The sequence below is a fragment of the Aotus nancymaae genome, unplaced genomic scaffold, assembly GCF_030222135.1.
Source record: "Aotus nancymaae isolate 86718 unplaced genomic scaffold, 86718_ANA_hifiasm-v0.15.2.pri h1tg000003l, whole genome shotgun sequence".
NCBI classification, from domain to species: Eukaryota; Metazoa; Chordata; class Mammalia; order Primates; family Aotidae; genus Aotus; species Aotus nancymaae.
In genome coordinates this window covers 36,728,485-36,742,853 of record NW_026988414.1, presented here as the reverse complement: position 1 = coordinate 36,742,853, position 14,369 = coordinate 36,728,485, and the positions used below count along the sequence as shown (strand labels likewise).

At 44.6% G+C, this 14,369-nt stretch overlaps 1 protein-coding gene and 1 pseudogene across 1 annotated transcript in view; one reads left to right on the top strand and one right to left on the bottom strand.

Moving 5' to 3' along the window:
• LOC105724606 (olfactory receptor 13C7-like) overlaps window positions 1–14,369 on the top strand; it is a 105,081-nt gene that overhangs the window by 74,751 nt on the left and 15,961 nt on the right. The window lies entirely within an intron of this gene.
• On the bottom strand, window positions 3,289–4,245 carry LOC105724516 (olfactory receptor 13C7-like; annotated as a pseudogene).

The following is a 14,369-nucleotide window of genomic DNA, read 5'->3' as shown; positions in this document are numbered from 1 at the left end:
TAGAATGACGACTTTCAAGCTCCTTATGTGCCAGACCAGAAACCAAAAGTTTCACCCACCTGAGCCCTCACTTAAGCCCTCTGTAAAAGTCTACCAGGCACACATGCCACATCTCTCTGAGCACAAGAGTAGGAGCAAGAGAGAGTGAAAGATACCTGGGGAAAGACATTTGTGTGTCTTTTTAAGCACTTGTATGCTAATGACTTCTCTAGGTGCTACAGACAAATATGATCTGGAACGATCAGGTCTCCCTCAAGACTGTTGCAGGCCTGGGCACTCTTATTTTTAGAGGTCATAGCCCATATCATGTCAAAATGAACATGTATCCCACTTCGTGTATAATTTTGTGGTAAATTTGAGATGATTTTTCTACTTCTGTCTTGAAAATTTTTTATAAGTGGCTCATTTAATTTACAATTCTATGATTTTTTGACAACTATGAAAATGCAGGAATTCTTGCAAAGTGGAAGCATCTAATCCACAGATTGTTTTAAAATAATGAGAAATGAATAAGAAAAGTTTACTCGGCCAGGTGCAGTGACTCATGCCTGTAATCCCAGCACCTTGGGAGGCCGAAGTGGGTGGATCACGAAGTCAAGAGATTGAGACCATCCTGGTCAACATGGTGAAACCCTGTCTGTACTAAAAATACAAAAATTAGCTGCGCGTGGTGGTGCATGCATGTAGTCCCAGCTACTCGGGAGGCTGAGGCAGGAGAATCACTTGAACCCAGGAGGCAGAGGTTGCAGAGTTTGTGTTACTGCACTCCGGCCTGGCGACAGAGTGAGACTCCATCTCAAAAAAAAAAAGTTTACTCATTATTGAAGATTACATAATGTTCTCTTTTGTGGAAAGGACTAACATGTTTTCTAGATCTCAGACATCTTTGTCCTTCAATAAAATGTCAAAGACCTGGCTACTGAGCCCTCCTGCCTAGTAGGCTAAACAGCCCTGCTTACTCTCTGTTCAGGAGTAAAAATACTTTCATAGTAAATTCAAATAAAGATTTATGTATAGAAATGAAAATTAGAGGAATTTAATTTATCAAATACATTTTAGGGAACAATTGGGTTTTTTTTTAAACAAAAAGAATTAAATGAGTTACTGTCCTTGGGAGTACAGAAAACACCTGAGAAGGACATACACCAATGATGTAGGCATGCTGTTCACACACCTGTGCTGAGATTGACTGTAGTTGTCTGCCATTGGTTGGGTTCCCTGGAAGCTGATGCTGATGGGGAGATTTTCATGTGGAACACTTACTGAGAAGTGCTCTGAAGAACAATACCTCTGTGCTTAGAAAACTGGAAATCTATATTCAGAAGGAAACTAGATCCCTACCTCTCACCCTATAGAAAAATCAAATCAAAATGGATTAAAGGCTTAAATCAAAGACCTCAAACTATGAAACTATCAGAGAAAATATTGCAAAAACTCTCTAGGACATTGGACTGGGTAAAGATTTCTTGAGTAATACCCCACAAGCACAGGCATCAAAGCAAAAATGGACAAAGGGATCACATCTACTTAAAAAGCTTCTGCTCAGCAAAAGAAACAATCGACAAAGTGAGGAGACAACCCAGAGAATGGGAGAAAATATTTGCACACTACCCATCTGACAAAGAATTGATTATCAGAATGTATGGGGAGCTTAACTCTATCGGAAAGAAGCTTTATAATCTGACTGAAAAATAGGCAAAAGATATGAATAGACACTTCTCAAAAGAAGACATACAAATAGTAAACAGATATATGAAAAGGTGTTCAACATCACTGATCATCAGAGAAATGCAAATAAAAACTACAATAAGATATAACCTCACCCCAGTTAAAATGGCTTTTATTCAAAAGACAAGCAATAACAAATGCTGGTGGGGATGTGGACAAAAGAGAACCCTTGTACACTTTTGGGTGGAAATATAAATTACAACTATTATGGAGAAGTTTGGAGGTTCCTCAAAAAACTAAAAATAGAGCTACTATATGATCCAGCCATCCCACTGCTAGGTATATACCCAAAAGAAAGGAAATTGGTATATCAGAGAGATCTGCACTCCCATGGTTATTGCAGCAGTATTCACAACAGCCAAGATTTAGAAGTAGCCTAAATGTCCATCAACAGATAAATGGATAAAGAAATTGTGGCACATATAGCCGATGGAGTACTATTCATTATTTAAAAAATTAGATCCTGCCGTTTGCAACAACATAGATGGAACAGGAGGTCATTATGTTAAGTGAAATAAGCCAGGCACAGAAAGACAAGCTTTGCATGTTCTCACTGATTTGTGGGAGCTAAAAATCACAACAGTTGAACTCAGGGAGATAGAGAGTAGAACAATGGTTACCAGAGTCTTCGAAGGGTGGTGGGACGAGAAGGGGGGATAGTTAATGGATACAAAAATATAGTAATAAGGTCTGGTATGTGATACTAGGTCTAATATGTGATAACACAACAGAGTGACTCTAGTCAACAGTAATTTATTATACACTTAAAAATAACTAAAAGAGTATAATTGGATTGTAACACAAAGAAAAGATAAATTCTTGAGGTGATGGGTACCCCATTTACCCTGATGTGATTTTTATGCATTATATACCTATATCAAAAATCACATGTGCCCCATAAATATATACACCTATAATATGCTCATGAAAATTTTAAAATAAAAATTTTAAAAGATTAACACCTGTACAGGATGTAAGCAGGTAGAAGAAGCAGGGCTAGGCAGAGGGCAAGCTTGAACTGCCATGGGAAAGCTCTCAAGCTGGGATGATCCTTTAGAGATATCCCCATTGAGGCAAGGACTGGGCCTTTATATTGCCATTGACATCATTGTGTATGAGTTGCCCTTGAGAAGGGAATGTGACTTTGGGTGAGGCAGTTCTTTTTAGACAAAGGCAACACTGCAGAGAGACTCCATTGAATGCTGTTGACCGCCAATATTCACAGGGGTAATGAGAGTGCTAGGTGGAGTGAAAAGGAATCTGGGCAGCACACCACAGCATCCACTATACACTTTTAACCAATACTTCTCAAAGTTTAAGATCTGTACAAATCACCTGGAGGAACTTGTTAAAATGCAGATTTCAATTCAGGAGTTCTGCAATGGGTCTCAAGACTCTGTATGTCTAATAAGCTCCCAGGTGATGCTGATACTGCTGACCCATGAGCCACATTGTGGGTAGCATGACTCTAAATTCAACTTGCCCCTCACCTAGATTTGCTGTGCATTGAGATTCTCAAATGAGAGCCATCAGAGTGCATGGATCATGGGATATAACTCATCACTGGGTGAAGCATTTCTGAGCCACCAGACTTCTCACCGCAATCTTAACATCCTTGTTCCTCAGACTGTAGATGATGGGGTTGAGCATGGGGGTCAGAAGTCCATAGAAAAGGGAGATGAGTTTGTCTGAAAGGTCCTATTTGTCTGCCCCTAGGGGGTCCTTGGATTTGGGCTTCCCATACATGAAGAGGTTGGTTCCATAGAAAATGATCACCACAGTGACATGGGCAGAGCAGGTGGAGAAGGCCTTTTACCGCCCCTCCGCTGAGGGGATCTTTAAAATAGTGGTTAGTATGAAGATGTAGGAGACAAAGATGAAGAGGACTGGGACCCCCAGGAAGATCACATTGGCCACCCCCATGCTGATCACATTGATGGAGATGTCAGCACAGGCCAACTTCAGAACTGCCAGGATCTCACAGGTGAAATGGTTGATGACATTGTCCCCACAGAAGGGTAACTGTACTGCAAGAGAGACCTGCACCAAGGAGTTGGTTCCACCAGCCACCCAGGAGCTGGCAGCCATGGGCATGTAGGCAGCCTTGCTCATGACTACTGGGTACCTAAGGGGGTCGCAGATGGCCACGAAGCGATCAAACGCCATCACGCCCAGCAGTACACACTCTGTGGCTCCCATGGCAAAGGAGAGGAACATCTGCACTGCACAGCCTGAGAAGGAGATGGTTTTCCTGGGAGTGAGAAAACCATCCAGGACCAGAGGAATGGAAGAGGTTGCGTAGCAGATGTCCAGGAAGGAGAGGTTCCCCAGGAAGAAGTACATAGGCGTGTGCAGGTGGGAGTCAGACACAGTCACCAGGATGAGGACCCCATTGCCCAGCAGGATCACCAGGTACATCAGCAGGATGAGCACGAAGGACGTTTTCTCTAGTTTTGGATGGGCAGAGAGGCCAAGCAAGATAAATTCTGTCACTGCAGACTGGTTGGATGCCTACATTTCAAACTCTCTATTTCATCCCTAGGAATACTGAAGGCAGAAAATACGTTTATTTTTCTATGGCTTTTTTTACAATATGATGTCTCTAAATTATAAATAAACTTATTCTGTTAGATTCAACTATAAAAATCAAGTGATCTAAAAGCCAGGCTGTGGAGAGGACCTTGGAAGAATAGACCTTGGAAATCTAATAAAACCATGAATGAATAAAATGAAGGACATTTCTGCCTAAACAATGATATTAGTATACCTAAAGCAATATCATATGTCTGCATATACTGTCTCTGGCACTTTGCAGGAAGGCAGGGGCTTCTGAGCAACTCTGTCTCTGCCACATAATTGGAGACCTCAGGCTGTCACGGCTCAGTGATCCTGGCCCTTGAGGTCACATGGCCCATCCCTCTGCATCTGGCTCCTCCTCACCCAACAAGTTTCTATGATAATTTAACTTCTCATACAGACAGTCTTACAGGGAGAGAATGTGCTGGCTGGAAAACATACAATTTCTTAATTCCTTAACAGTTAATATCGCAATCTCGGCTCACCACAACCTCTGCCTCCTGGGTTCAAGTGATTCTCCTGACTCAGCCTCCAGAGTAGCTGGGATTACAGGCATGTGCCACGATGCCCAGCTAATTTTTTGTATTTTTAGTAGAGACAGGGTTTCCACATGTTAGTCAGGCTGGTCTCGAACTCTAAACCTCAGGTGTTCCACCTGCCTTGACCTCCCAAAGTGCTGCGATTACGGGCGTGAGCCACCGCAACCAGACTAGCAGTTTTATTTCTTACGCAGTATCTGGTTTGCACTTCCATCTTTTGTGTGTTTAATTAGCATAAATCAATTCATCTGATCTTGACCATCTGCTCTACAAAATCTGACAAAATTGAGTTTCTGGAACCTATAACATGGAGTCCCCACCAAAGTCTTCAGAATTCTGAACTGGGGAGAAGGAATCAGGTGTTTCCTCTGGTAACCATGCCTGACCTGCCTGCATCTTTGCTGCTCTGGGACTAGATTGGTGGAATAATGCCTTCCCTAGTTATTGGAGCCCACTCATAATTCACATCCCTAACCTGGGCTGGCTGAAGCCTTGAATCACACCCACATCAAATTAAATGAGAAACACTGTCCCATTAATGCCATTTGGAGGGTTTGCAGATATGCTCACACACAAACCTACTTAGCCTTCCAGAATACCAAAATCTGCACTGTGGATTACCACAGTTTCATTTCCAAAGAGATTTGGAACACCACATGTCATCAGGTCCTGCCACGGGGTGCCCAAAATGGCATCGAGCCAGGTGCCTCGTAGCTACCCAAGTGCTGCTTAAAAATACAGATTTCTGGGTCCTACCTTGGCAGATTATCTTAGCAATTATGTATACCAGTGTTGGGAATCACTAATCTATTTCAATCCTTCTCAGTTTAAAAGTAGAGAAACTGAGGTCAGGGAAGATGTTCGTGAATAGCACATGGCTCTGAAGAAGGGGGCGGGGGTGCTTTGTTCTAATTGGTAATGCTACAATGTCCAAAAAGATTATCTCAGGATATTAGGAATTAAGGGATGGGGAACTACTTTTAGAGAAAAGCTCCTTTCAGTATCAGGAAGTGCAGAATCTGAGGCTTGACAGAATCTTCAGATATTAAACCAGTCCAGGCTCCACCCCTGAGCCACCTGTCATAGGATCCTTTCTTCAATACGTGATTTCTCAGCCTCTGCTTAAACATTTAGGGCCATGAGAGGCTCACGGTAATGTCATTGTCAGAAAGTCCAGGTTGTTAGAGCTCTTCAGGGACCTGAAATCTGCCTTTTTCTAACTTCTCCTTTCCTCCATTAACCCTAACCCTGCCTTATGGGCTCTTCCAGTAATACATGCCTGCTTCCTTGCCACAGTTGCAGCCTTCAGAACTTTGGAAATACTTGCCTCATCCCCAAACCTAATTCTACCCCAGCCCTCCCCTTGCACAGCCCTCTTTGTACATAGCCTCTTTCCCCCGCATCCCCCAGCTAGTGAAGAACTGGCCATAGAGGTCCCCTAGCACTTACCCAGTTTAGAGTCCAGTCTGGGCTGCATCTGTTGCTTGCAGGAAGGCAGGAAGCTGGAGTGGGGAGGCTGCCAGTTTGCCGAGGTCAGGACATGTGACTGGCTCTGGTGTCACCTGTCCTTCTGAGTGCTACCCTGCCAAAATCAAGCAGGCCAAGAGGCCATGTCTCTCAAGCCACCCTGGCAACACAGGTGCACACTCTTGATATGGGCTTGTATCTCATGTCCTGGGGTCTCAAAATGGCCCTGGGTGTAGAAGGCTCTAAAGTGCAACCACAGCCCCAGAAGTCTTTGCCTGACCTTGGGACTCAGTGAGACAAGGAGACACAGGCTGGCTCTCAAGCTGGAGACTCAGCCAGGAGCCCCAGCCTGGAGGTGGCTGCACCCCAGGGTGGGCTGGCGAGCCATGCCTAGCCACCAGACCCAGCACCCTCTCTTCTCTATGCACCACACTCTCTCCAGAGAGTCCCATAAAGACTCTCTCAGGAATTTAGGACTGTTGCTTTGGGGCCAGGTCCTATCCCAGAAGCAGTTTAAAGTTTGGCAAGAGGCTCAGAGTTTAGACTTCACCCCATAGACCCAATTAGGCAACGTTGTGGAAATCTTCCTGAAATTCTCCTCTACCAGGAAACCTCAGCTCAAAATGTTTGCTGGTACCAGGTACTTAGCATTCTCCTGGGCTTTGATCACAACAATTGGTTCAAGATGACTGTCATTGACCTTCAAAGAGCCTAGAAGCCAAGAAGAGCTGGGTCTCAGTGATCCAGATATTCCCAGGAACTTCGGGTCACATAGATTCCCCAGCCACCCAGTTATCTCCTCCCCTCCACCCAGTGACACAGCTCTGTCTCTCCTCTCTCTCTGTGTCGCTGCTACTGGCTTGCCCCTCATTCTGAATTTCACTGTGCTACAAACATGTCATGTGTGCCAGGCACCAAAGAGTTGGTAGCTGGGGAGGACACGATGACCAGAAATGGGTGCTTGTCTTCAGAGAATGCCAGGAAGAATGGAACTGTCTGTAGTCTAAGGCATGACTAAGAATGCCACAAAGCCATCCTGGAGGCTGGGTACTAGAGGAGTGTACAGAACTAGACCAGGATGAAAATAACAAGGATGGAGAAGAGAGTGGCACTGGGAGACATTTAGAAGGAAGAAACTGTAGGATTTAGAGAGATCTGAGATGGGAGACACAGGAGGGCGAAGAATCAACAATGGCCAAGATACCATCTGGGTTCAGAGCATGCTGCCCCAAAATACGGCACCTTGGCATATCGAACATTTGAAGCTGAAGGAATTTGAGAAACAGTGTGTGCAGGAAGGTCTCTCTGACCTTTCCCTATTCTCCCCTGAGGCAAGTCATAAAAACCTAGGAAGGATTTTTCTGACCTTCCCCTGATGCAGGTCATAAGACCCTCATGTGAGAGGCGCCCTCCCTCTACCCAGAGCAAAGGGAGCATCCCTATCTCCAAAGACAGGGAGGCCAAGAGCAATCAAACCACAGGCCTGGCTGTTTTCCTCCATTTACTACATTTTTAGCTCATTCTTCTGCCCTAACATCCTTCACTACTTTCCATTCAAACCCACTAATAAAAAATACTCAGATGTAACTTTCTTCAGGTCCACGTTTCCTTATAGAGGCTCCTGTGTCATGTAAAACTTATATTGAATACGTTTGTTTGCTTTTCTCTTCTTCATCTGTCCTTTCTTACAGGGGCCCCAGCCAATGAACCTAAGATGAGTGTAAGAAAAAGATATTTTTCCTTCCTTATACACCAGATCTTAAGAACTAGGAGAAAGTCAGTGAGGAGCTAAGGAGGAGAGCCTGTTGGGGCCAGGGTCGGGGGCACTGGGGGTTGTTTCTGACATTTCTGTGTACGGTGCCTGTACATCTATCGTGCCTAGCTCTAGGCTGGTTACTAGAAGTAAAGACATGACTAAGAAACAGTTTCTATTGAGGAATTTGCAGTCAATTGGATTTATTGTATTTGAGATAATGGTGAGGCATTAATATTAATGAATTGCTGTTAATTTATAAATCTTTTCCGAATCTTGTCTTATCTAATGCCCCCAACAACTCTGAGGTAAGTATGAGGGTATGATATTGTGATATAACAAAATATATATATATATTTGGTCTTCATCCTCAGTTCCCAGCACAGAGCTCTTAAAACCCTTGGAATTTCCTTATTCGTAGGAGTTAGGGGAGCATCTTTTATTACTCATAATAAGCCGCTTTCAATCATCCTTGAGTTTATGCTAATGAGGTGACTCTTGGTGGATGCCTAGATAGTGTCAGGATGGGGGCTGATTACTAGAGGAACCAATCATGTGGTTAAAGGGATGGAACATTCAGCCTCACCCCTAATCTTCAGGAAGGGGAGAGAGAGGGCTAGAGATTGTGTTCAGTCACCAATGGCCAGTGATTTAATCAATCATGCCTACATTATGGAACTAAAACGCCCAAAACTAAAGGGGTTCAGGGAGCTTCTAGGCTGGTGAACACTGGGAGAGTGGCGCCCCAGAGAGGATCTGGAAGCTCCACGCCCCTCCCCTACTCCTTGCCCTTTGCAGCTCCTCCAATTGGCTGTTCCTGAATTGTAACCTTTAAAATAAACTGGTAAATGAAAGCAAAGTGTTTCCCCAAGTTTTTTTTTTTTTTTTTTTAGCCTTTCCAGTAAGTTTTTGAACCCAAGGAAGAAGTTGTGGGAACACTTCTGACTTCATAGCTGGTTGATCAGAAGTGTGGTGGCCTGGACTTGTGATGGGCATCGGAAGCGGGGGCAGTATTGTGGAACTGAGCCCTTAACCTGTGGGGTCTGTGCTAACTCTAGGTAGTTAGCATCAGAATTAAATTATAGGATACCCAACGGGGGTCTGGAGAGTTGAAGAATTGGTGTGGGGAAAACCCCACACATTCCATGTCAGAAGTGTGAGCAAAAATAGATCCTAGCAGTGGAAGGACACTTGGATTGTGAGCAAGTGGAGGGACCTCCCACACTGGGCTAGAGCGCCTTGCATCCATGAAGTCTACCAGCTTTGGCCTCTGCTCTCTATGTGTCGGGCGGCTCCCTTCCATCACACTCACGCTTCCTTAAGGGTTGGGGGATATTGTGGGGCTCATGGAAGGACAGTGGTACAGTCAGGCCTCGGCACAGTTAAACAAGACCTGGAATGTCAGTCAGGATCCAGGTGGCTCCTGTTGGCTCCTCTGTGGCAAGGCTTTGCGTCCCCATCTCAAGGGTTTTGCCATATTGGAAACTCAACCACCTTGGCCTTGCTTCCTTTCCTCTTTATGCTGCGGCCTCAGGCTTCTGCTCACTGCCTTCTGTCCTTGTGTTACTCTGCCTTCTCTTTCCCTCCCTTCACTCCTTACACCAACTGCTGACGGTGTCCTCCTGTTACGAGTTCATGCTCCCTGAGAGGCAGATCTGAGGGGTCTGGTAAGTCCACAGGCCACCTCGTGGCCCTGGTTAGCCTGTGTGTTGACTGCCCCTGGGTCAAGGATCCACCTGGCTCAGTCGGGTGGGTCCTCATGACCAGGGTGCCTCATGGTACAGAGCATAGAAACAATGTCCAGAACTTCTGAGAGAATGTGGGGATATCAGGTAAATGGGGCTTCCTGAAATGAAGCCACAAACCAGCTTGTCTGGACAGTCCAGAGTTCAGACTTCACGAGTTACATTCACTCCTTGCCTGCAGGAGTGGGCTTCCCTCCAGGAGGCAAAGTTTGGCTGCCTTGCCTTGCCTGAGGACAACTGCTCCTTCCTTCTCTTTCCTCTTCCCTCTTCAGGGAAGTTGTGCTTCTCTGATCTTATAGTACCTGATTCCTGTGCTAGTTTCATCTCAAAATGGTGGTGGCTCTTTTCCTCCTTCACAGAGGACAGGCTACTTCCCATGACTCCCAACAGAATGTCTAAGCCTTTGAGGAGGGTCAAAACCCCTAGGCCGGGGACCTGGTCAAAGACTATGTGAATCCTGCGGTCTACATTTGACCTCAGGAAGCCACCATTAATATAGATGTCTCTGCAGGATGTGCTGGGGTTGTGGGGTGCAGAGTATACCTTTGGTCAGCTCCACTCATCCTTGGCAGACTCACGTTTACACACAACACTCACACACCCACACAATACAGAGATTTCTGACACACAAAGCTTTGTCTTGACCAATTAAAACTTGAATATGCCCTGGCTGATCTTTCTGAGGCTTCACTTCACTAGGCAGTGAGGAGAAAGGAGGAGAGACATTTTTAGCAGTACCCCAAATCTCAAAACCCGGAGTCCTCACACACTGAGTGAGAAATCCGGCCCCGAGCTACTCAGTGTGACCTACAGATGGGCAGCATCGGCAGCACTTGGCAACTGGGTAATTATGCAGATTGTTGGGCCCCACTGTAGACCTACTGGGATGGGGCCCGGCAATGTCTCGTGTGTGTGTGTGCGCGCGCGTGTGTGTGCACATGCATGTGTGTGTGTGTTCAGTCTGTTTTAATAAGTCCTCCAGAAGATTCTGAGGAATACTAATGTCTGAGAAGTGCTGGTCTAACTAGACTTTTCTTAAGATTGGAGTTCCAGTTATTCCTTTCAAGGAGTCTAAGTGAAGGGAGGGTATTTTTTATAAATGATTGGAGCAACTGCCTATAATTTTTCTGCTCTTTCAGTCCTTCTTTGCCTCCAACCCCTGACCCTTGACCCTTGACTGCCCACACCTCTGCTGACATCCTCTGGGTCACTGATCTCTGCAGTGTCTCTCTTGTCAGCAAGGAACCTCCTTTCTATCCCCAGGATCTGCTGTTCCAGAGGTTCTCATAACAGAGCATTTGGGGTCCTAGTGGCCCAGACATCATAGATATGAATTTGCATTTCAGGAGGTCTCCAACAATTTCCTGTAGTGATGCAGTTGGAGTCACATTGAGAGACAGCCAAGCATTTCCAGCATCTCCAGGGGTCCAGCCGCTCTCCCCACGTGATGTGTAAGTTGATGAGTGACAAACCTTTATCTCCAGCTCAGACATCTCCATCTCTACCTGGATGTTCCACAGGCCCCTCAAACACATCATGCCTCAAACTGGACTTATCTTCTCCCCTAAAACCAGCAATTGGTCCAATATTCTCTATGTTGCTGGTACTACCCTCATCTACCCACCATCTGAGCTAGAAATATTGACTGTCCCCTCCCCTGCCTGCTATATACAACCAAACTCAAATATTTTAATCTACTAAACGTTTCTTGAATCTTCCTGTCTTAACCATCCCTCTGTCACTCTCCAGTTCATATCCTCTTCTTCCCCTGCCTTAAAGGACCATCTCTTTAGTTCTTACCCTTCTGCTCCCAATATTCCCTCCATGATGCACCCAAAATGATCAACCTAAAACACAAATAGTATTTTATTGGGCCTTTACTTAAAACCCCTCAGTGCCTTCTTCTCCCCTAGGAGACAGTTCCATTATAACTTCTTAGGATGCCCAAAGAGATCACCCACAGGTCTGGCCCCAGCCTTCCTCCCCATCTGCAGCACCTGCCCCTTTATGAGCCAGTAACACTGCACTGCTGGTCTCTCCCTGCCTCTGGCTCTTTTTCATTTCTGTGCCTTTGTTTACACAGCCCTTTCTGCCTGGGATGCTTCCTTACTTCCCTTTATCAGGCAAAGTATCATTCAGCCATTCCAGTGGTGTGCTGGTAAAGTTTAACAACTAACTTTGCAGGTCAAAAAAGCCCTGATCTGTAGCACTTGCTTGTTTCTGTGGTGTAAATACTCTCACTACAGTCGATTTAAAGCTACCCATGAAGTGACTGAATGAGAACTGGGAAGAGATGTGCACGGTTGATGAGCCAGTGCCCTAGCACACCACAGGCCTTGAGATCACCTTCTCTGGGAATTCTAACCGCTGCCTCCCTCTGGGCTTTCACTGCAGCCTGGAAATTCCCCTGCTCCTGTGCTGTCTTCCTTGTTTGGTAACTACAGTTGACTCAAACAGTACGAGTTTAAACTGTGTGGGTCCACTTAGAAGCAGATATTTTCCAATAAGTATATTGGAAAAATTTTTGGAGATTTGCGACAGCTTGAAAACACAGACAAACTGTATAGCCTAGAAATACAGAAAAAAAAAAAAAAAAAAAAAGTTAAGTATGTCATGAATGCATAAAATACATGTACATGCTTGTCTATTTTATCATTTACTGCCGTAAAGTATTCACAAATCTATTATAAAAACTTAAAATTTATCAAAACTTATGCAAACAAACACAGATCATACATGGCACCATTCACAGTTGAGAGAAATATAACCACACAAAGTTCACTATAGTATTTACTGTGCTACTATAATAACTTTATAGCCACCTCCTGTTGCTATTGCAGTAAGCTTAAGTATTTCAAATGTCTGCTTAAAATGCTGTGTGGCCGGGCTCATGCCTGTAATCCCAGCACTTTGGGAGGCCGAGGTGGGCGGATCACAAGGCCAGGAGTTCAAGACCAGCCTGGCCAACATGGTGAAACCCCATCTCTACTAAAAATACAAAAATTAGCTAAGCATGGTGGCACATGCCTGTAATCCCAGCTACTCAGGAGGCTGAGGCAGGAGAATTGCCTGAGCCTGGGAGGTGGAGGTTATGGTGAGCCAAGATCATGCCACTGCACTCCAGCCTGGGTGACAGAGTAAGACTTCATCTCAAAAAAAAAAAAAATGCTGTGTGATGCTAATTATCTCCATGTGAGCAGTTCTTCTCTCCAGTAAATTGCGTATCACAGTAAAAAGTGATCTCTTGTGGCTCCTGGATATTGCTTATCACATATAGTGCAGTACTATTAGAGGCATGTGAATCAGAGGAACTCCATCTTGAATAGGAGCTGGGTGAAATGAGGCTGAGACCTGCTTGGCTCCATTCCCAGAAGGTTATGGTATTTAAGTCACAGGATGATAAGATAGGAGGTCTGCACAAGATACAGGTCATAAAGACCTTGCTGATAAAACAGATTGCAGTAAAGAAGCCAGACAAATCCCACCAAAACCAAGATGGTGATGAGAGTGACCTCTGGGCATTCTGACTGTTACACTTCCACCAGCACCGTGACAGTTTACAAATGCCATGGTGATGTCAGGAAGTTACCCTATAAGGTCTAAAAATGGGAGACATGAATAATCCACCCCTTGTTTATCATATAGCCAAGAAATAACCATAAAAACAGGCAACCGGCAGCCCTTGGGGCTGCTTTGTCTATGGAGTAGCCATTCTTTTATTTCTCTACTTTCCTAATAAACTTGCTTTCACTTTATGGACTTGCCCTGAATTCTTTCTTGTGCAAGATCCAAGAACTCTCTTGGGGTCTGAATCAGAACCCCATTCCTGTGACAGTACCATAATCCTTGAATAACACCATGGGACCCATGCAAGGTGTCACTAGTGATGCTGGAAGTGCTCCCAAGAAGCAAAGAAGTTTTATGACATTCCCTAAAAACTTGAATTGCTTGATATGTACATAAATTGAGGTCTGCATCTGTGGCTGCCTGCCATTTCAAGATAAATCAATCTAGCATAAGGACCATTGAAAAGAAAGAGAAAGAGAAAGAGAAAAGGAAGAAAAAGGAAGGAAGGAAGAAAGAAAGGAAAGAAAAAGAAAGGAAAAGGAAAGGAAAGGGAAAAGAAAGGGAGGGAGGAAAATGCCTGAAGCTGTTGCTCCAGTTATGCCAAAAGGCATGAAAACCTGCACTTTTTGCAAAATATCTTTTTATCTCACACTGAAAATGTGGCTTTTATGTGGATGCAGGATTGCTATATGAAAGGCATATCTATAGAATCTAATATGTTAAAAAATGAAATTATATAACAACTTAAGGCAAATAGAAGGTGAAGGATCTAAAGCTGGAGAATTTAATGCCAGCAAAAGATGGTTTGCTGATTTTATTTATTTATTTAGAGAGAGAATCTCACTTTGTTGCCCAGGTTGAAGTGCAATGGTGTGATCATAGCTGACCGCCACCTTGAATTCCTAGGCTCAAAGTTTCCTCCCGCTGTAGCCCCCCTAGTAGCCAGGACTACAGTGTGCACCACCACACCCAGCTGATTTTTTAAAAAATTTT